General features: G+C 37.2%; 1 pseudogene; it reads right to left on the reverse strand.

The window, feature by feature from the left end:
* Positions 1-19,179: 19,179 nt before the first annotated feature.
* LOC118596189 lies at positions 19,180-19,661 on the reverse strand (annotated as a pseudogene).
* Positions 19,662-20,110: the final 449 nt, after the last annotated feature.

Genomic DNA, 20,110 nt, shown 5'->3' on the forward strand with positions numbered 1-20,110 from the left:
TAGCTTTTGTAGGACTAGCAGATATGATACATTCTACCCAAGGATAAAAATAATCATCAGTTTTGCCCCTCTGTAAACCCTAGGAGCTACAATAAGGACAAGTCTGGCAGGATGTCTCCACTGGTGAAATAGTAGATGAATGTTATGGTAGTAACCAACGACTTTCTGAAAGGATTCTGAAAGAATCCACCCATACTTAACATCATTATGAGGCCTAAAAATCTGTGGCTAAATGGGTCATGAGCCCAAAGGGAGAATCAAATGATCTATTTTCTACCAAATGAACATAATATTAAGATGACTTCGAATGACATGTCTTCTTACCCACAGATTAGTGTAGATTTCAATCCTCACCAAAAATTTTCTTTTAAGAGGAGATGTCAGTTAACACACTCACCTACAATCAAAGTTCAAAGATAATTTCACAATACTCAGCCCTATGGGACACCTATGTCATACCTCCTTTTCCCAGGGCTCAGAGATCACTGTGAAAAAGGGGGACAGGACAATTGTAGGAGCCAGAGGCAGTGGATGATGACAATGAAACAGTATTTTTAGGATATAACAGGTAGTTCTGCACATCAGAAGTCCCTGATACTGAAACAGCATACAGTAAATCTGCAACACGCTCACGCCAGACAAATTCCCAACATGGAACAGGAAGGTGATCATGAAGCACTACCCCCGTCCACTAGTGGAGTATCTATTAACTGGTGCTTGCATAGGAAGGAAGAGACAGTTGTCTTGAAGGATGTGGCCTCTGAGGTGCCATCCAGGCTCTACAAGATGGCTCTATACCCATACACATACTAGCAGTATTTAGTGAACTCTGTGAGCTGGGAGAAAAGGAAGCATATGATGTTGAAAGGAAAGTAGTCATGTTGGTGATGAATAACGATATGAGGGGAGGGAGTCGAGGGAGGACTAGATCAAAACACATTTTACGCATGTACAAAATCGTCAAATAAAGAAAAAAGATAAAAAATGGTTGTCAGAGTGCAGATGGGACCAGGACCATCAAGAAACTATGTGTAAGAAAATTTTTTTCTTGTTGAACTAGAATTTCCAAAAAGAGGTGAAAAGAAGAAGGGTTGAGATTGGACCCCACAGTAAGAGTTTAAAATTTGGAATTCACACTGTATGTGATATTATAATTGTGTTAAGAGTTGTATGTTATTGTATATGTATTATTTATTATATGTATAATATATATTATATACTGTAAATCATACAATTTATGTATTGTATAATTACAATATTGAGTAAGATAGATGAAAAACTGCTGAAGAATTACTCTGAGAAATGTTTTCTTCAAGGTAGTATTCTCAAAATACCATATAACAGAGTGCCTTGCACCGAGCAGAAACTTGATATATTTTGTTAAATAATAAATGAATAAATTAAATGTGTTTCAGAATAATAAATGTGGCAGGGCTTAGCAGAATGTTTTGTAAAGAGTGAAGTCTGGAGAATATTAGCAATAGCCAATGTTGAGTTCTGCACATATGAAAATGCTAACAGGACCAATTGGACATTTATCATGATCGATGTTTATCAGTTCACACCAAGGTTCAATGTTAAGTAAATTTTGCCTTTGTTGTTGAATTAGTATTCACAGTCTAGAGTGAATAACTTGTGAACACATGTACTTAAGTGATTCCAGACCATGCTCTACAGATTCTCAGTTAACCAATACTTCACCGGCAACATACAATTGTTAAATGATCACAGGAAAAGAAAATATAAAATGTTTTCAAAGTTGCAGTTTAACTCAGAAATAATTGTTTTTGTAATACTAGGTAATATTTATATAAACCACACCAAATAGTTTGAATTTGCAGGATCCAGAGTATAGAATTCTAAGACAACACTACTTTTCAACATACAGATAATTAGGTAGCAATGTACGGCTAGTGAATCCAGTTCTATTTTTAGATACAGGGAAACAGTGAAGGAAATGTTGTAGCTACATATGTACTATTATTAGGTGCTAGGGAGAAGTATCAAATCAATTAATTAGCCATCAAATATTTTGACATTCAGCCTTAGTGTCTGAATTTGTATTTCATTATAAAAATGCCTAGTTAGCCAGCAAAGTTGTCTAAACACTTTGAAGCAGTCTGCTAACCTCATCAGAAAATACTTTGGAATACATAGGATTGATTCGTTTCTTGATAACTTAATTTCTAATGAAATAGTGTTGAAGAGATTTGACCTAGAAGTAACGTATTTTTACATTTACAGTGTTTAAGGAAGTCAAGTCCACAACTATGGCGTTTTGTGACTAGGGAAATATGAATTCAGTGTCTTGCAAGTCTGGCAGTTTTTCAGTGCTGCTAATCTGAAAGTAGAAGCAGCATTTATGTGCTCTAATGTCAAGCATTACCAGCCATGCCAAAGATAATGAGAAAATTGATCTCCAATAACTCAGGATCCCCAGCCGTTCCTTCTACAGGTAATTTTAAAGTTTAAGTAGCTTGTTGATATGATTTTTATCTTAAATTGGCATAATATTTTGTCATTAATAAAATAATCATTAAGGTATAAATATTTATAATGATTTGTAAATAAAGAAATCCATAACAATTTAAATCTAATATCTATTTATGAAGTTCTTTGTAGGCATTTTGTTGGCCTATGCAATATTTATTTACTCAGTACATAACACAAAGTTGTATTTCCCATGCCAAGGACTGTGTAGAAAAGCAATAACATGTGTCTGTGCCTAAGAAAGTTTGCATTTACATGGAAAATAATAAACTCTAGAAGTGGAACTAGTATAATAGCACATTTATTTTGGACAATAGAAAATTCTATAAATATTTACAGCATTTACACATTTTCATGTCCTTACAACAGTACCTTTGAGAAGTCACCACTTACTTCCCATTCGGCATTCTTATAATATTTTCTAGTGCTTATCTTCTGTAAATTCTATTAGCATATTCATTTAACAACAACAAAAAATCAGGAATGGAATTGTTCAACAGCTAATCCCATGGCCAGGGTGTCTTTTGTGACATTACACAGTGGTTGCCATGCGCCTAGAACATTCAACCAACAAAATAGTAAGGAAACCTTGAATGAAAAAGTTATTTTTAATTAAATATTAAAATGATTTTAATATTATATGTATTTATTCAATTGTCTATGCATGTGTGTGTTTGTATCTACGAATGTGTGACTTTCTCTTCTTCCATCATACAGACACCTGGAGGGAACTCAGTCCATCAGGTTTAATAACAAATGCTGTTTCTTTGTCATCTCACCAGTCCTTAAAGGATGCTTTAAGAAAATAAAGTTTAAATGTTTCAAACATGCTTAAAAATCAAATCATCTAAAATGTTCCTACCTAACCATAGAGCAGGATGAATGACTCACAGTCATTCGGCATTTATTCTGCAAAACTCCGTATGTAATGTCTGCTTGCTGTAGATGCTTGAAGAAAGCCACATAAACGCTAAAAGTTCACTCAACGTGAAAAATGTCCATAAAGTATTGTGTCTTCCATAATCACATAAGATTGTATAGTTAAATGCTATTATGGTCATTCTTAGTAATTCATGACAGCTATGTAATGCCAGAATTCAATTTTAAGGTTTTACTTAGAAAACATAACAGTGTAAAATAATCTGAGGCCATGGTCCTCAACCTTCCTAATGCTGCGACCCTTTAATACAGTTCCTCATGTTGTGGTGACCCCCAACCATAAAATTATTTTCATTGCAACTTAATAACTGTAATTTTACTATGGTTATGAATCATCATAATATAAATATCTGATATGTGACCCCAGAGGGTCGTGACCCACATGCTGCGAACTGCTGAATTCTGAAGAATGTAAACAGTAATGGCTGAAGCCAATCTGTCCTCGGTTTCAAATGTCAGGAAGCAGGTTGCATCAATCTACTCTAACTTCCTTGTATGTTCATAGTGCCTTAAGCAAGAGCATTAACTTCCTTACCACTTATATCTTCAAATAGCTGTGTAGAATTTGTACACGTAAAAATGCAGACGAGAATGCAATGTGAAGACGGGGAATAAGGGTTTAATGAGGCTGGTGGAGGGAGGAAAGAAAGAAAATAAGAACTGAATTTCTTCTTGAGCCCCAGGGAATGACAAAACATTTCTCTATTAATTACAGAGGACACAACACAAGTATAATATTTTGCTTGTTATGGAAATCCTTTTTTTTTTTTTTTTTGCTTTTCGAGACAGGGTTTCTCTGCGTAGCTTTGTGCCTTTCCTGGAACTCACTCTGTAGCCCAGACTGGCCTTGAACTCACAGAGATCTGCCTGCCTCTGCCTCCTGAGTGCTGGGATTAAAGGCATGTGCCACCATCGCCTGGCTAATGACTTATCAGTTGTATGTGTATGGAAAATTAACTTAACCTCACAATGCCTAGACTTATTACTATAATAGTTTAAGTTTCATTTTATTTTACCTGATACTTTTTTTTTTTGGTACCCTTGTGCGTTATAAGCACACATCTATTGGTCAAGTGCCATGGACTGAGTACTCCATATGAAACTATAAGGGCCATTCTCATTCAAACAACCATACTTGTTTTATAGCCTTGGCTGGCCTGAAACTCATTATGTAGACCAGGATGGCCTTGAACTCGGTGATATGCTTGTCTATGGCTCTGCCTTCTGAGAGCTGGAATTAAAGCCATGCCTCATTATACCCAGTCCTATTCTAACTAAAAGTTTTAGAGAAACAATAGAAAGGAAAATTAAAAGGAAATAGAAATCCACGACAAAAGAGTACATTCAGACAAAACACGTAAGACAGGAAGAAATAATAGACGGAGAATCAAGGATATGAATGTATGTACATGTGAGTGTGTGTGTGTGTGTGTGTGTGTGTGTGTGTGTGTGTATCAGATCACAAACTGAGTGCCATTTTTTGAGTGCCATTCCTTCATATTTTATTATTTCTTTAATTTTCAAGACAGGATCTCTCTCACTGGCTTGTAACTCAACTCACAGGGAGCATGTTAGGCTAGGAGCTGAGCTGGCTTGCCAACAGGCCTTAGAATCCAGTCTACAATTATCAATATATGCCACATGAGTATACTTTTTTTTTTTTTAAATATCCAACTCAGGTCCTCATGCTTTCCAGTCATGCCCTGTACTGACGGAACTATCCTTAAGCCCTGCTATACTTATTCTTGAGAATGAAAACCAAAGCCAGAGAGGGCTAGTGATGTGAGGAAGTGAGCTGTGAAGGCAACATGTACAGCTCTCAGGCAAAAGGTTGTCTTTAGTATGTTGTAAGATTTAATATGATCCAGGCCTCGGTACACCCCATGATAACAGAACCATCCCTATCAGTTGTGACGTCAAAAAGTACCTACAAACACTTCTAAGTATCTACATCCATAAAAGTAAAATTACCCCAAGCTGGAAACCACAGTCCTGAGGCAAAAGAGAAAACTTGTAATTTATAGGTTTTCATCCCTTCACCCATAACAAGAGATGCTTCCCATTCTAACTCCTGGAGATGCTTGGTCTGTACCTCTTTCCTCCTTTGAGCTTAGAGTCCATATCCAATCGAGCAAGGGCTGTATCTCATTACTGCAGCAAAGAGACTTTTATCCTCTTCTCTTAGCTTAGCTCTGTTGTGTTCAGACAATGGAAGCTGGCAGGAATTTCATTTACACCTGAGTACCCTGCAAATAGCATCATCTTTGGTTCTATGTTGGTCAACTCATTTTTTCTCCTATCAAATTTTCTGCTCATCGGGAGAGGTGGAAATAACATATTCTCTTCAAAGACTGGTTAATAACTGCTGCCCTCTGACTAGGCGGGGGTGGCTTCCCAATTGGATCCATGCTGTTCATCCATTTGTTGAAGGCCCCAGATAGTAATTGTTTCACCTCTTGTCTCCAGTTAACCACAGTTCTGAAGGAGGCTTTGTGAAAACGTATGCCTAGACATTTTAGCCAAGGTTCAGCAAAGGCAATGTATATAGTTAGATTTTTATGTCACCCTGGAATGTCCTAGATAACTGATCTGTGAATTTCTTCACTTAACACTAAACTGAGTGATGTACAATTATCACAGTTTCAAACAATCTTAGAACACCAGACATAAAGCATTACTGTATTATAAGTTGGCAAGATTTGGAGACTTAACTAATATTTCACAATCATTTTTAGGTTAGCATACAGAGAAATGGGATTCATTGTGACATTCTATTCATGTGTATTATTATACGTTTGTATTCAACCCTCATACCTTCCTTATCATCTCCCTCTCCCAAAATGCTTTTTAAAATAGAATTTTTAAAAAAGGGTCTGGGACTATAGCTCATTTGGTGGTGTGCTTGACTAGCATGCAATAGGCTTTCAGTTTGAACCATAGTACCACATAAATTCAATGTGTCAGTACACACCTATAATTCTAGCATTTGAGGGGTACAAGCAAGATGATCCAAAGTCCAAGATCATCTTTTGCAGCATCAGTAGTTCATTGCCAACATAGGCCAGGGATCTCATCTCAAAATCTAAACTTATATTATTATGTTGTTCATTACTTCTACTATTTCTTCTATTTTGTCAAGATTCATTTCCGTGTGTGTGTGTGTGTGTGTGTGTGCGTGTGTGTGTGTGTGTGTGTGTGTGTGTGTGTGTGTGTGTGTCTTTGTGAGCACATGCATACATAAATGCAGGTGCTCAGGGAAGCCAGGCAAGGATATTGAATCCACTGGAGGATAAGTTTTACAGGTGACTGTGACTTGCTATTGTGGGTGATGGGAAATGAACTGGGGTCCTCTGAAGAGCAGTAAATGCTCATAACTGATGAAGTATCTGCCCAGTCCCTTTCATTTCTTTGCTTTAGGAAACATATATGATTTATTCTTGTGGTGATATATTGCATACCCAAATAAAATTTGCCTGAAGGTGAGAGGACAGAAAAAGCCGCTAGATTAATTATAGAGGCCAGACAGTGGTGGCACACACCTTTAATCCTAGAATTAGGGAGGCAGAGATCTGTCTGGATCTCTGTGAGTTCAAAGCCACCCTAGACTACATGAGATTGACTCAGTCTAGGAAAGAAAACAGAATCAGGCAATAGTGGCACACACCTTTAATCCTAATACTTGGGAGTCACATGCATTTAATCCCAGAACTAAAAAGGAAGTGATATGGTGGGCAGAGAAAGATATATAAGGCTTGAGGAGACAGCAACTAAAGCTTCTTGACTGAGGAAGCTGATTCAGCTAGAGGCCTATCGGCTGAGGAGTTGGTGCTTCTCTGGTCTTTCAGCTTTCACCCCAATATCTGGCTCAGGGTTTTTTATTATAAGACCTTTTAGAATTTTGAACAACATATTCTAACATCAACTTTATTCTAGATTTATCATAAATCTCTAGATTTATCAGAAAACATATTTTAATTAAACTCTAAAATAAAAATGTTCTCCATTTTAAGTTTGCATTGTCTAAAAATGTGTGATTCTGCTGCTGGGATTGAGGCACTAGTAAACAACAGGCTTTTGTTTGGGTTTGTTTTGTCCAGACTAAGTTTTACTTTCTCTGTCAATCCATTTGTTTGAAGGTACAGAATTTCATTTAAAGATTAGAGGATGTTTTTTACTTAAGAAATCAAATGTTCAAGGGACTGTCCAAAACATTTGAGCCCCAAGTTACTCTTTCTATCAAAAATTGATGCCAATAAAATTAGACAATGAAAAAATGAGGAAATGATTGATGTATTTATAGACATTTCTTCCAAAAATTTGCACAAAGAAACTAATTAAAAACACATGCATGGACACAAAATTCAGATTCTGTATAGAGATGACTCCCCTCATAAGACCTTCTGATAGGCTGGACTTCCATTTGGAAACCTTTAGATCCTGAAACTCCAGATCATTCTGCCTGACTGCTGGGGGTGTCCAGTGATAAGGATGCTGATGTTTTCCTGGTCCTTACTATCTCTGGGTCCTACCTCTTTCTCCTGGCCTGGCAACCAAAGAGAAGATAGCTCTTTGTTTGCTTCAAGAAGAGATATCTGTTCACTTGAAACATGGTGAGAATGTGCATGGACTTACAAATTTGGAAAGGACAAACATTGGGGAAGTCTCCCTGAAAGAGTGAAATGTTTCTTTGTATACAAGCTCTTTTATTTAACTTCTCTATCTGTGTATTTTCTGATGACAATGAGATTCATACAAGCAAATGGAAGCATATCCAAAGAGCAGATAGTATTTTATTAATAAGATAAATTCAATCACTTATGTAATATGTGATACCTCAACATTATTTTGATTGCCCTAAGATAAAAATTGTAGATATTTATAGGGTACTTTGTGATGTAGACATTTGAAATATAGATATAATCCACATTCCATTACTGTCTAAGTTTCATATCTTTCATGTTACTTGTATATTTTCTCTTGGGGAAAGTGACATTAAAGTCCTTTACTATGTTTTAATCAAAATATCTTTGTCATTTAGTTGTAAGAACTCTTTGTATATTATGTATATAGAATTCTTACTGACGAATGATTTGAAAAATATTTTCTTCCATCTAATATCTTACCTCTCAAAATCTATATGTATTATACTCATTCCAGAACATTCATTTTGATGAAGTGTAGTCATCAATATTTAATTTTGCTTGTTGCACTTTTGATGTCATGTGCAAAGTCTCACTACCAAACACAAGCAGGAAGATCTGTCCCCAAGCTTCTAGGAGATCTGGTAGGCTTATCTTTCATATGTAAGTTCCTGATGCAATTTGAGTCAGTATATAAATGTCACGTGAGGAAGAACTCCAATCTCATTACTGTGTACAGTCAGCCAGACATCCCAGAAATATTCTGCCTTGGCTTCATTCAATTTTCTTTGAATATTTTTCAAAATGTAGCTAACCAAAAATGAAAGTTTCTGCTTTTCCTAGACTATGCATTTGACCACATTGATTTATATATATGATTTCTCAATACAATGCTATCTTGATTGTTGTCATAAGCAGTGAGTTCTGAAATCATAAAGCATGAGTCTTCCAAGTTTGTTAGTATTTTTCAAGTTGTTTGTGTCAAATATGCATCCAGTGTAGTGCTTTAATTAATCTGAGCCATAAAATGACTGTCTGCAATGTTGTGGAAACACTAGTGAGTACAACATGAAGCAACATCTCTTTGTCCTATGTCTGCATTCTTTTCCCAAAACCCAATTCATATTTTAGTGAATGAAATTCCCACTGTGGTCACTTGTAATTGGTGTGTCTCTCCTAGAAACTCTCACTTCATGATTGATGAGTTTGTTTTTTTTGTTTTTTGTTTTTTGTTTTTTGGTTTTTTTGTTGTTGTTGTTGTTGTTGTTTTGTTTTTTGTTTTTTTTTGAGATGAGGAAAGAATAGCAATTCTTTCTCACAGTCACTTTTTATCCCTGATGGTTCATCTCTCCCATAGAATTCATGTTTGGGTGCTCATTCCCTTGAAAATTTACAAGTTAGAAAATGCTCCTTTCTCTTTTTTTGTGTCTAAATTATAGTTTATTTCCATGGTCACAATTCACATTACACTATCAAAAACTCATAGTTATTCATACAGCAGCCAATTCTACTCTGTGATCTTTCCTGCCCTCCTTGGATTTCCATAGGGATCCTGGTGGGTTAGTTATAGATGGTATCTACAATCTACATTTGTAAAGAATACTTCTGCTATCCTTTCTTATTTTAATAGAGGATGCTGATGCTGCATTATTATCAGTGCCATTTTGAAGAATTGCCAGCCTTTTACAGTGCTTCTCTCCTTTGATACTCCATATTATTCTTCAACAGCCACAGAGCTTTTGTCTAGAGTTGTTCGTATTAAACATATTTTATCTGAATCCTGAATTCTATCTTTCTCCAGATTTCTATATTAAAAGTCTTTTATGATTTGTCTGTATGTTGTAGCTTATGTAGGATATATCTCATAGTATTTCTAATTGAGACGAGTTAAAGACAATATACTAAAGACCTCAATGTGTCGATATAACATTTAAAAATGAATATTTATTATAATTGCTATTGGAATTAAAGTTTAAAAGGCACATAACCTTTCATCTAATTACAATATCTATTCTTTAGGTGGTGTTAGTTTGAGCCAAGATTTCTTGTCAAAGAAGTGATACTGATTCAGCCCCAACATTAAACACTTTTACATCATTGTAACCACAACAATTGATGAGAACAAGTTAAGGAAGATGAGGTCCCACAACCACTTAACCGTCAAGATAGGAGCCTGTCTTTGGGGTAAGTTTCAGATGCAAAGCAAAGCAGGAATTTCGTAATGGGTACTCATCTTTGTAAACCTATTAGTCCTGGAATTAAAGTAAGCTTGTATTTTATTTGATAAGTGTTACAACATAATTATTGTTCTGCAAAGCACTGTAACTAGTTTGGGGTCATTGACTGAGAGCAATTTCTTATCATAGAACAGCTTAAACTGACTAATAAGCTCTATCAGTGAAACAACTGCTGAAATATAACACGGTGATGCTTAAAAAATGAATTGCATGGGGCTAGAGAGATGGCTCAGCAGTTAAGAGCACAAGCTGCTTTTACAGAGTACCAGGATCAATTCTGATCACCCACATGACAACTCACAAACTGTCTGGAACTCCAGTTCCAGTGAGTCTGACACTCTCACACAGATATGTATACAGACAGAACATCAATGCATATAAAAACAAAAATAAACTAACTGTATGATGGAATCATAGGCTGTGTGTTGTACTTTCATATTATTCACATACTGAATTATTCCTAAAATTTTAAAGGATTCCTAGAATAATATGAGAGTTTTTAAATGAATTTATATGCTACGTGGGTGAATATGATAAAGAATGAAGTTCTTCAATCAATTTCTGAAGGGAAATTGAGTTATTCACTTCATAATAAGTGATATTCCCAGAAATAAATATGCAAATATTTCAATGGAGGGGAAAATGATTTTGAAGCAGTTGAGTGAATCTTTCTTTGGCTATCATTCATCCAATATTCTGATAAAATGAAACTAAATGTGTGTAAATTTTTACCTGGTTTAAAATAGCTGCAGCTAGGGAGATGAGCCAGTGGACAGCGGATTTGATGGACAAGAAAGAGGACCTGGATTGAATCCACAGCACTCATTTAAACAGCCCAACAGAGCAGCAGGTGTCTGTAACTCTAATGCTTCGGAAATGAGGAGCAGAAGATTCTCAGTTTATCAGGCTAGTTTAGGCAGATCTGTGTTCAGAGATTTTTTTTTCAATGATGATGATGATAAATAGCAATGAAAAATAAGGTAGTTAGCAATAGAAGAAACAAAATGTGAATTTGACCTCTGACCTCCATATGAGCTTACCCATGTGCACTTACATACACAAATTTGTGAGTGTGTGTGTAGAAATAAATAAACTGCAAGAGCAATGGTCACACAATCAAAACTTATTTCTCTATTATGAAGCAATGGCCTCTTTTGATTGGAAAATAAAAGGCTATACATGAATAAGTTGTAATATAAATAACTGTCCTTTTATAATACTGGAGTATGTTCTACCATTTAGTCTTATGACCTGCTGTAACAGGATTCATCATTACACACATTGAACTGAGGACCTGCTTTGAAAGAGGAAGGTTTTTATGTATATGACAACTCCAAGTTTCTTCCATTGATGTCCACTGAAGACAATCTAAAGAATTGCTTCATAGCATTTGTGTGTGCATATGTGTGTGTGGTATATTATTATAAAACTCGAGTCACCTTTAGAGCATCTGTTTATATCTTCATGTAAAGATCACATCATTTTGAAGAATGTGACAGTAGGTAAAACTACAGATGCAGAAACTAATGTCCCCATAACATAACAGTTAAGTAACAAATCCAAATACAGTAAAAGAGCAAGAAAAGAAATTCAAATTATTCTGGATCCAACAGCAGTGCTACCTTCATTATAGATAAGGTAAATAATGCTAAAAGGCATCTATAAGTCACAGAGAGTGGAAGCACATTCATTCCACAGCAGTATGATTCACTCAGAGAGCCAATGCAAAACACCCAGAGGTCTCTGTATTGAATGGATAATCAATAATATAATACAATTGTTTTTCACTGAAAACTAGGCAAAACTAGGTTTGCGGCTAGCCTGCCTAAAATAGTATAAAGGTAAATGCCCAAATATTTCTTATTTTCACGTTTACTACAAACCCAACAGATTCCCAAACTGTTCTTGTCCTTAACAGCAATAGTTTGAAATTACAGAAGACATAATAACAATTCAGAAAAAAATAGGATCTCAATCTACTAATCCAACTCTTAAAAAAGAGAATGAGGGATTAAATGCCAGCAATGCATGTTCTGATGTAAACCAAATTTTCCTGTCATGACATTATGGTGTTTGTTAGCAAGCCTCATGGTCATTATCATTATATCCCTTTAGTATTCATATTTTGTCTCAAGTGACTATGAGTATTGTACAATATAACTAATGCATCAACCTTGTCAGAGTGTTCAGCAGAAATTTAAACACAGAATTTGCTCTGTCTAAGAACATGGCAGTGAACCCTCTTACTACCCCCTCAGACAGGCACAGCAAGCATCCAGGGAGTTTCAAAGGAAGGTGAGACACCACCTACAGTGGCCACAGGTGCCACAGGGGGCGGGGGTAATTCAAGAAGCTGCACATGTCCCAGTGATTGTCCAAAGGATACCAGACTGTCCAAATAGGTAATCAATCTGTTGGGTCCAGGCAGAGGGAAAGTTTCCAAGATGTGATGCCAATGGTGAAGAAATCCAGGCCACCAGACTGGAAAGTGGATACACAGCAGATGGTGAGGGAGCAATTCTCTGAGTCAATTAGCAAGTATTAGTGGGGACTATTTAGATATTTCTCCAGGCCGTAGAAGAGGAAATGCCTGGCTTAAGAACACATTTTAGGTTTCAAGATGACTGGTAGAGAATTGTTAATTTATCTCTTTACCCTCAGAACAAGATAAGTGTGTCATCATTTCATCTACCTCCCCTGCACATCATTGAGGATCACCTTTAGGTTTTGAACAAGAAACTTCTGGTGTCTCTTTGTAACATAAGCATGCATAATTTGCGCAACACTGACTCCACTCCTGAATTTCAGATAGCAAGTCCTTAGTAAAATAAACTGAACCGAATCATTATCACCTGGACAAGTCCCAATCTTTTAATCTACAGTTTTTCAAACATTGTGTCCATAACCAATTCTCTCCTAACTCTTCCCAGATGCTGGCCTTTACCCTTTACGAGGTCAACATCTAAGTCTATGGCCTTCAGCATCACCATAGCGCCCTCTCTGTGTACATACTACACTTCAGGCTTTCTTCTGGTTTCTGAAGTGGTCGTATGTTCCCCCACACCTGAGCCAGGACCACAGCTCTCACTCGTGGTTCCGGCTTTGTCCCTCTGTCACAGGATCTGTCTTTCTGCTCTGCTCAACCTTGCTTTGGTTTTGGACCATGTCTTCCCTTTAGCTATCCTTTTCTATTACTTTTCATTTCAATTAATCTCCGGTTTCTCACTTCTGAACAAATTCTGCTCCAGAAGAAAAACAGAGTTCTTATCCTATGATCACACTTCAATTGAATGTGCCTTTCTGATTCTGTATGCCTCTGCCATTGATTAATCTTCTCTGTTAAGACAGGTGACCGATTCACTGCTGTGACACTATTTATTCCTTTATAGTCACTGTTCCTTGGGTTTCCTCTATTTTTGTCCTTATACTTCTTACCATTTGAGCATGATCATTGCCTCCAGAAGTCTATAGTTGGTCCATTTCTCTTTCTAAAGAAGGGAGTGAGTACTAAAGACCAACTACAGGGCTTTGTGCACCCCAGTGATTTAATTCACTATGGAACTATTCTCCCAGCATTCTCAAGCTTCTGTTTCATCTCAAGACTCCTTGTTTCACGTATCATTTTAACACAGTAAGACCTTTAACTGTTTGGATAAAATCCAGCACATTATGGAAGAGATATGTTTAATTCAATGTACAATGGTTTAAACCATCTCTCATTCAGAAAACTCCTTCACTGAAACATGCAGAAAACGTTTTACAAAATATGTAACATCACGGCACAAACACCCTAAGGAATCTGAGTCCTGTACACATGCTTCCCTAAGGAGTTCCAGACACACGTTATGTGAACTGCTAAATACTCAGTTCAAGGAACCAAAGCTGAGCTTACAATTGTGGAAATCTTGGTACTTATTCTCTATTTTCTGCCTCAATCGATAGTATTCATACGTTGCCTAGTTTCCAAGGCAGAAAACCTACCAATCACCCACTCCTCAGAAAAATCAAACACATCTTAAAACTACAGCTTAAATAATTGACTCTATCCTTCATCTTGCCTTCACACCACAACATTTGAGCCTTATAGCACAGTATGTACGAACTTTATAACCCAAAGAATAGTGTCCCTGGTTATAAAGTCTTTACACATGATCATTGCAGCAGTTAGAACTTGGACTCACTAGCCTCATAGTATAACTTTCTGTCACAGCAATCATAGATAACTGCTTAAGCATGAAAATATAATGTTGTATCTGTCAGCCAAATCATCAACTAAGCAAACCAGAGGCAACTCTGTGTAGAGAATTCATGAAGCTCCGGGAGGCTGCAAAAAAGTCTGCATTAGTTACCTGTATGTGCTATAAAAACACTCTGATAAAAGCAACGTAAGGAAGAAGGGGTTCATTTTGCTCTATGATTTCAGACAGATAAAGTCCATTTTAGTGACAAAGGCATGGCAACAGTCACGGGAAATATGGCAGCAGGAGCAGGAAGCTAGTTGATCATATTCTCATTCTCATCCATTCACAGAAAGGAGAAAGAGGAGAGAGAGCACAAGTGGGAAATAAAGCTAGGCTATAAACCATCAAAGCCCACCCCAGTGTCATCCTTCATCCATCAAAGCTTAACTTCCTAAAGGTTCCATACCTTTCCCAAAGAGTGACTCCACCTGGAGATCAAATGTTCAAGCACGTGTGCCCAACACTACATTTCCTACTCAAATCACCACAAAGCCCTATCTCTTGTCTCATCTTATCAGGCAGGGTGCAAATACACACACACACACACACACACACACACACACACACACACACACACACTGAGGCTGGACCCTTTTACATTTGCTTCATCATAAAAACCACCAGAGGAAGCTGGAAATCTGTAGCTTTATCTGGGTGCAGTTGACTGTGAGAGATTTTATATCTGGAAATTTCTAAGAAATACTACCTTACCAGCCTTATCCTCACAAATCACTGACCTCTTAACTTACATCTAATTTGTCTCCTGTATGCTCTGTTTCTCTGACTTTCTTTGTGCTCAACTTCTCCCACAACTTGTGCTTATTGAAAATCCCTTGCAGGAAGGATTATGAAGACCCATTGAACTTCTAGCTTCTTTGCTGTGCTAAGCCCATACTTTGGCTAAACAGAAGGCTATGTCTCTTCTTAGGACAGTTCACATGAAATGCTCTTGGTTAAGCTACTCACGGATCTATAGAAAGGAGGTTGAAGCTATGTCTCATGTACAGCTTTGTAGATGGAATCTTAAAAGTTCTTATTAAACCCCAGGCGGTAGTGGCGCACATCTTTAATCCCAGCACTCAGGAGGCAGAGGTAGGCGGATCTCTGTGAGTTCGAGGCCAACCTAGGCTACCAAGTGAGTTCCAGGAAAGGTGCAAAGCTATACAGGGAAACCCTGTCTCAAAAAACCAAAAAAAAAAAAAAAAAAAAAAAAAGTTCTTATTAATAAAATCAAACCTCAGGCCAGTTATTGGGGTGAGTTCTGGAAGATCAGAGAGACAGAACAAGCCACAGCTTCCTCACCTCGCCAGTTCCTCCGCTGGTCTTATTTCCTCAGGCTGCAAGCTTCTGTGTCCTCATCCAAATGGATCTTAGCTGAACTGCTGCTAGAAACCTAAAAGCTTAACCAGCCAGATGTTGCTAGTTTCTGGTCCTCACACCTTATATATCTTTCTGCCTTCTACCAACACTCCCTGGGATTAAAGTCTCTCTTTCTGGGATTAAAGGTGTGAGTCACCATGCCTGGCTATCTCCAATGTGACCTTGAACTCACAGAGATCGCCTAGCTCTGCCTGATGAGTGCTGGGATTAAAGGTGTGTGCTACCACTGCCTAACCTCCATGTTCAATGTTGTGGCCGTCCTGTTCTCTGACCCCAGATAAGTTTATTAGCCTGCACAATATTTTGGGCGACACAATACCACCACACATCTTCTTTCAAATATTCACATCTCTGCCTCTTTAAAAAGAATCTGTTGAGAAGGAGGAGGGACTGCAAGAGCGTGAATTGTTGAATCCAGGATTGCAAAAAGCACAGGGACAAATAGCCAATGGGTTCCTTGAAGCAAGTGACAGAGAGCCATGAGGTACATGTTTCTAGACAGAAACTACAGTTTAAACAGTGAAGCGAATTCATGATAGACTGATTAAAGTCTTAACAGGGCATCTAGCTTCAGGTTATGTGTCTGAGAAGATGACTGTAGATGTGTTCAGTACCTCTGCAGTTTCTATAATTGGGATCGGAAACTAAAGCTAGACTGAACTCCAAATATTCTCTGTCCTGAGAGGCTAGTATTTACTTGGAACCAACAACAATCATTCCTGAAAAGGCCTAGAGGCTTTCTATTTCCAGCTGTCTGTCATCTCTGCAGGTGACCATGGGTCAGATGGAAAGATTTAGAAAAAGCATCTCTGCATATTCCTGTCAAGCTGGAGCAAGTTTCGCCCTAATGAAACACAAAGGTTTTTGCTTTGTTTTGTTTGTGAAGAGTCTTTTATTATTATGAACACAGTAAGTCCTTAGCCATTACTGAGAGAGTGAGAATACAATCTTAAAGATGTTCGCTCAAGCCTTTCCTTAAAGATTGATGAAAGAATTCATGTATTTACACAACAGAAGCAAATATTGGTGCTTCTCCCAGAGCTTATCATCGTTTGTCAAACACTAATTACTTCAATGATCTTACCAACCTCAGAGATCTGATTATATTACCAGTCCTAATACTAGTTGTAAAAACTCATACACTTACTTAGCTCTTGGTGGGTGTGGTCTTCATCTTATACACATCAGCTTGTGGTGGGTGTTTCTCTATCTTCATCACAGCATAATTGCTCCTTTCCCACTGACCACAATATGCTCACTTAGATTTCTGAAACTCTCAGACTCATCTGATTGGCAGGGTATTGATCACCACCACCTGTATTGGTTTGGACAGAAGTGATCCAGGTTCATGGTCTCTAATATATAAGTACAACCTAATAGTGTGTTAACTCATGCTAACTTCACTATAAATGTGTAATCCATAGTGTATCTAAAGATGTAAAACCATAAGATCAGGCTTTGGTGCTCACAATGAAATAAACAAGAATGGATATATTCCTTACCCTCCACCCTGCAACTGGGATGTGGTGGCTACAATCCTCCTGTGAGGCCCATGTGTCAGTTTTGTTTGACAGCAATGAGCAAAGCATTACTTTCCTTTAAACAAGTTTCTCATATCTCTACTCCAGCTGCTGCTGGCCTGTGAAGTCACAAAAAATTCATGTAAATTGTAAATTGAACATAGAGTCTTATCATTGTTAATTTTCTTGATGTCCTTCCAAATAGATCAACTTATTTGAAAATTGGAAATAAATTTCATTTATGTATATATTTATGTATTTATGAGATTGTAGTAATGTTCATTATAAATAAAGTACAAAATAAATTTTGATGTTTTATTGTAGTTAAAATACCCAACAGGGGTGTCCAATAGAAAATTTCATTGGATCAAAGCTCACTCAATTATAGGATAGTAAACAATAATAACTATTTAAAGCGAGGTACTTAAAAATATAAACCAAAACTGTAATAGGATGCCAGGCAAGAGAAGCCTGGAATCAATGTGAAAATGAATACTAGATATCAAACTCCTTCCTGATCATGGCCACTTTTTTTTTTTTTAATATACAGTGTTTACCACCTGACAGCTACATAAGGCTAAGTGCCTTCATTTAAACATTGCTATTGTCTACTTGTCTGTATCCCTTCAAATTCCATATGTTGAAATCCTCACTGCAAAGTGTGGTGCCGTAAAGGGTTAGGGACTTTAGAAAGTTGCCAGGTTATAAGAACTGTGCCCTCATGAATGAGATCCGTCCTTATGCAAAAGCTTGATGGCTACTACGGCTATAAAAGGACACTAAAAGTACTATCTATGTATAACAGGAACCATTGTTCATAAACTACTAACTACAGAATACTTTGGCATAGCAGGACAAATCAACTATAAGAATGATAATTCTTGAACCAAAATGATTCCAGTTCAGTCTGTCACCAAGTGTGTGCTCACCTACTGGCTTGAAATGAGACTTATTGCCCAATGGCCTTATTTTCATTGCAACTATCATTGTATTTGTATCAACCTTAGACACATGAAGTCTATTCAGAAATCGGTATTATAAATGTCTTATAAATAATTAACACCTGAAAACATAGCAGCATTATTGTTATATCAGAAATAATAATCATAGCTGCTGTCCTACATTTAAGCATCTCCCACATGTGACAAACCAGCATATGATACTTTATCTTCAATCTTCATACATAAAATAAAAGTTATAATTTTCTTAAGGAAAAGTGAAATTTCTCCAGGAAATTCAGGGAAATAACCTGAGGCCAAACATGTGTTTTTAATGGATGATGCAAGAAAACAAATTCAGGATCAGTGTCTAATTTCATGGTTGTAGACTTTCGAAAGCAAGAAGAATTTAATTTGCTACATTTGGTCCTAAGAGACAGGGTTGCTGTGGAACACACTGAACTGTATTTCTTTCTTCCGCTTCCTGCTGCCATCCATTTCCCTTTCCCTTGTTTTAACCGTTGTACTTCATTTCAGATTGCTTCCACTGTTACTAAAAATGAATTTAGAGCAGGAAAAAAAACACTGACAATTTTTTTCCAGTTTTTAGATGAGCTTTCCAGGGCTCCTGTCATTTTCAGGCACAAGATTTTCATTTGCTAATTTTAGAGAAATTATGTAACTAATCATTAAAGTCACTGGGGCTTTTCTCTACAGATTAAGAAATTGCTCTTCTCATTTTATAGCCCTCTCACTCCCATAGTCCCCCCAAATTTCCTTTTTTGGGGAGTGCATTACTCCATGAATTCCTACAGAATGGACTCCAGCAGCTCAGGCTCCTTCCCATTAGTCCTCACAAAGTGTGCTTCTCTGGGCAGAGCAGACTGGCACTTCAGCTGAACCCAGGTGTTCTTCCCTTTACCTTCCTTTTACTCCTGGTCATTTTCCTTCACTCGCTTCAGAAGACTGTCTCGGCTCTTAGAGTGCTCGATGTGCTCAGTCCTCCCATTAATTCTCTTGGCAAGAGTCTTGCCCTTAACTTGCTTGTTTACAATGATGCCCATGGCATGCTGGGTAATGTTATAGACTTCTGGTTTAGCTGGGCTAACACTTACTGGGCATTAATTTTTTGAACAATATCCATCCCCTTGATGTCTACAATATCACCCTTCTTGTAGATTCTCATGTATGTGGCCAAAGGAACAACTCCATGTTTCCTAAAAGGCCTGGCGAACATATAGCGGGTGCCCCTTCTCTTTCCCTTTGTGTTCATCATTTTGGTGACTTACTGGAAGATGGCCGCCATGGCCTAAAGGAAGGCTCCCCAAATTTTCTTAATGGAATCAGGATATGAAAATACTCAAGAAGAGTATCTTTCCTCTAACACCAAGAATTAAATATATCAGTAGAAAATTTGATTTCTGTGCATGTGCAGAGGTAAAGATTTCTTACTGTTCCCGAATCAAAACTAATATATAAGAACACAGTCAAAACTCAGAAATTCCTCTTAGAGACTAAGGCTGCCCCAAACACAGAGCCAGAAGAAGACAACAAAGGTCCCCAAAAGAAACTAAGAGAGCAGTGATAGGATTGGTAATCTGGTTACATGCAAAGATTGGTTCTAGGAAAATGAGTTGCTGCAGCTGAATGCCCACACTCTTAATTCATTCTGCTCCAGTTCAGGAGAATGGCTTGAATATGTGAGATTAACAACCTGGCCCAAGA

This window comes from Onychomys torridus, chromosome 15 (assembly GCF_903995425.1).
Source record: "Onychomys torridus chromosome 15, mOncTor1.1, whole genome shotgun sequence".
NCBI classification, from domain to species: domain Eukaryota; kingdom Metazoa; phylum Chordata; class Mammalia; order Rodentia; family Cricetidae; genus Onychomys; species Onychomys torridus.